The sequence below is a fragment of the Lottia gigantea genome, assembly GCF_000327385.1.
Source record: "Lottia gigantea unplaced genomic scaffold LOTGIsca_209, whole genome shotgun sequence".
Taxonomy (NCBI): Eukaryota; Metazoa; Mollusca; class Gastropoda; family Lottiidae; genus Lottia; species Lottia gigantea.
Window position 1 is genome coordinate 59,057 of NW_008708456.1, and position 4,601 is coordinate 63,657.

Below are 4,601 nucleotides of genomic sequence, written 5' to 3' on the forward strand. Positions count from 1 at the left end.
ATGAGATGATACATGTAACACATTTTGTAATTAGGTTAACACGAAGTTTACGAAAAGTGTGACCGAAACGGAAACTAGTTTACTCAATGTCTCCTAAAGTTTGGAACTGTAGAATGCAACTCAGACACTTGGAGTAATGACTACTCCAATGCAGACATAACTGATCTATCATTTTCTAAAAGTAACTAATTATCTATGTAGGCTTGATAGACAATATTTAAACAGAAATAAATCATGTTGTTACTCAGAGCTTCCCCGGTGTCATGGTTCCTCCGACAGAGTCCGACACTCATTTGACAAGACATTTGAGACTTGATATTCGCGAATTGAAAAGCACGTTTTTATCACGCAGGCTGCAATGAAAAGTTGGAATGTTTTTATTATGTATGAAGAAACGAAACAATAAATAAATCATTTTTTAACATCTATCGTATGCCTTTTGACAGCAAATGCTTGCTAACCCACTGTGGCGAGTTTCAACGTAAATAAAAGTAAGCGCGCCATGTTATTCTTTTTTAAATTTTACTTGTGAGTTGAGATTTTGTCGGCGACTGCATTTTCGAATTTACCATTGGAATGTGGAATTCATATTTCCGCAGAATTGTATTTTATAAACTCTGGTCCTCATATCGATCAAGTGTCGCATGAGATAAATGATATTTCACAGACTGAAATAATAAACGGTTAGGCCTATATGACCTAAATTTAAATTTCCAGCGAAAATATGTGAACGATAAAATTCGCTACGTGTGTCCCTTGATGACGATGCTTCTGTGAGTGGAGATGGGTCGCAAAACGAACTAATGGTCTTCTTGTCACTTGACCAAAAGTTGTTTGGATAGTGCGCCGCAGGCGGAACATTTCGGGACTTAGATGTTCTCTGATGCCAAATTGTGCCTATTTTCAAAATTGTCCAGTAGGGACGCTGGCTGAAAATATATCGTTCTACAATTGATGTTTTAAGCACTAGTTCAACAGTGAAAATATTGTATTATTCTATGTAGATAGATATATTTAGACAATATTACTTTATATAGGCCTATAAAATGACGTCAACTCAACTCAGTACAGTGGCGCTTTTATGTATCCAACAAGTCAACGACACTGTATGACAAATGGCACTGACTTTGGTGTGTAAAACTAAAACAGGATGAAAGTAAGCATACCCATGCTAGTTCCACTGCAGCATTAGCTACCTAATACACTGGATCGATATGAAGCATAAAACATATATACATTTACAAAGTAACATGAATGAGGAAAGAAATATGAAAATGTAACCACTATGTTTGTGTATATGCCACAAAGGCATATATAACTATTTTCCACATTATATGTTTTGGAAATCATGCTGTAATTTTCATGTTCGAAATGTCGTCATCCTTTACTCATTACTTCTTTTGTCATTAATGTAGTAAGTACCAATTGTCTGTGGAGGAAGGAATTAAGAACGTATAGGATATGATAAAAGGGGTGGGATTGTTGAAACAAATACTTTAGGCCCTGCAAAATATGAAGCGACCCTTGGAGCCAATTTACTATGGGTCATTGATCTTAATAGTAATACAATTATATATAAATCCTATATGATCCTCCATATCTGAACTATTATGTAATCTATTCACGTTACTTTATTTTAGAAGTATTATGAGTAGTGCTCACTCCTTGATAAATGCAATGAATCGATTCTGGCATTTGGCTGATTTGTTTTGTCAGGCATGAATTGATCTGGTTGTATCTCATGATACTATTGTGGTAGTGGTGGGTGTCACGCGCGAAGCAGACGATGCTTACTCTTTTCGAAACACCTGATGGTATTTCTCTTTTGAGGAGTCCACTACTACACAACCTTTACTCTCGATTTTGCCATACTTAGGATGAGGTTTTGATTAACGGAATTTTATCCAATAATTTATTGTCCGCTGTTTAATTCGGTTTAATAGCCAATTGAAAATTTCAATTTTTATCTTTAAAGAGCTGTCGCGTGACCTAATTTACATACACCAAAAACCCTTCTTGAATCTAACTAGTCTTCATCTGCCCTTCTCGATGATAAACAACTCTAAACATTTCGATCAAAATAGAACTATTTAATATCTGAAATTTTTGCATTTTTTCTTTTATAGTAACTTTTTTCTTTAAATTAGAATGGGGCCTTAGCTGATAATCCGATTTGTGTAATTTAGATCTCAATGGAATCTAAACAATATTTGGTAACCAATTTTTTTAACTTCGAAAGGTCGTAATATTATGCAAGTATTTCTTTCAGGGTAAGGGACATTCTTTCTTTAGTAGGCCACGAAACCAAAACTATAGACGAAAGTCTAGAGATGTGTGACCCTTACCTTGTCTGAAATATTCAACTAAATAATTCCTCCAGATAATTTTTAGAACGCCAAAAATATTGAAGGTTTTTGTTTTTGTTTTTGTCAATTAGTGTAGCCTTGTTTTAGGATGGATCAATCATTTACAGATTTACAAGTCTTAAATTCTGCTGACAGACAAGAATTCTAATGCATGTTACAGTTGATAGCATCTGAGATGAAGAATGTTGCTGACGAGGTATAGGGATTGAAGTGGGAACAGCTGTTTGCTGCATCACAACCCTTTACAACAGTCACAAGGAACCGAAAGTCTGTAATTGGGTGTAGGCGATGTCATCTGTCAGGCGTAAAGTATATAGCAGCTGGATGTAATATGTGTGATGTGGTCACCACTCAGCCTCAGAAGACTGACATGGTTATGCAATAACTGAATCTTATACATTGACAAAATTAGTGAGGAGTGTTTTATTATGCCACAAGAGAAACTTCGCGTCATTGAGGGAGCTGGAGGAGAGGAATTACGCTACCAGGGATTGGGAAGTGCTTCAATTGCAGTGCCCAGTCTTAACCTTCCAGTATAAGGGTGTTTTGTTTTTGGTTGTATCAGGATACTCCCTGCAATAAGACAACACCAGTGGTCCTGAAACCAGTAATGAACCGGGTTATAACTACAGATGGTCACGACTATTCACATCATGTCAATATAACAAGGAGCTGGAGTCTCAACTTCCAGTGTATGCGACTGCTGGATTCGCCCATGTCACGAAAAACTTGAATTGTGAGGTGTAGGAAACCCTCTCCAGTGATTCCAGGCTCCAACATGACCATGTATGTGAAAGATAGTTTGTATGATCTTTATCTACAAGGCAGACAGAAGGTTTTGTTTCACCAAACATATAGTTATACTCTTTCATCATCTGTTGAGGTTTCCCCATAAGATGAATAGTTTAAAGGTATACTACCTCTTAGGATGACCAAAAAAATTGCAATGGTCACAATACGCCCAAAATTGTAATGGCGGCAAAGTCGTCTGGGAGGTTGACAAGAGCTATCAACAATTTCGAGAGTAATATTTTTATACTGCAAAAGCTTTATTCGCAGCCTTTTTCTCTTTTTTTTATTTTCGATTGGGTTCATGCTTAGATGATAATAGACCATTTCACCAAGTTTCGTGTAAATCAGTCAAGAATTTGTCTTCTGGGGTGTTTATGAGCTAAGTATTTTTGCTTTTTCGTCAAAATCCGTCAAGATTTGCGTCTTCTAGATCTTCCACAAGCTAAAAATTTAACGCATTTTTATGAACAAGGGCAATAACTCATAAAGAATATATTGTCTGATTTTCAATAGAGTTCATCATAAGGTGATGAATAATGAAATCAACAAACCAGATTCCTATCGTGTCCACAACACATTTTCAAATATAAATTGAACGAGTTTTTAAGAACAAGGGCAATAACTCAAATATCTTTCGATTTTCCTGATTATTAATAGGGCTCATTGTTAAGTGACAATAAACATTCACACTAAATTCTATTTAAAATCCATCAAGAAACCAACTTTCTCAAGGGCAATAACTCATTAATTTTTTTTCGATTTGTCTGATTTTCTATAGGTTTCTTCTTCACACCAAATTTTGTCTAAATCCATTAAGAATCCAGCTCTCTATCGTTATCCAAAACAATCGTGGACAGACAGACAGACTAAATACGCCCACATTAACTTTTATGCTTGGTTTAAATGAGTCTTTGTTCATCAGTGGACTTACCCGCTGTCAAAACAACAGAATCCGTCCACAATCCATTACTTAGTTTAATGGATGGTGTTATACACATTTTATCTTTTAGTCGTGGCAGCCGGCAAGTCAAACTGATGTATAACTAGTATACCCTTATTGGCCAAGTTTAAATTCTATGTCCATTCTAAGACGAATGGGGGTGTGATTTGGACACGATGAGAGATAGTATTCCTTTAAAGATCTTGTGGATGTGCAATTGGTTTATACCTGTTAAGACCCACAAGTGCTTGTATGTCAGTTGGAACTAGTGGATTTTCTTTGGTCTTTGGACAGCTTCCAAAAAAGTGTTGAAACAGGGTCTGAGGCCACAAGTTTGTTGGATTTTTCTTCGTCTGTCGTTTCAAGGACGCTTAAAGACTTTTCTAAGAAGTTGATAAGCAGTTTGTTCGAAACTGGAAACAATAATAGGTTTTCTGACCATGGTATGACATTCTGATCAAACCTGATGACGATCTATTCAAGATTATTCTACATGAAATAGT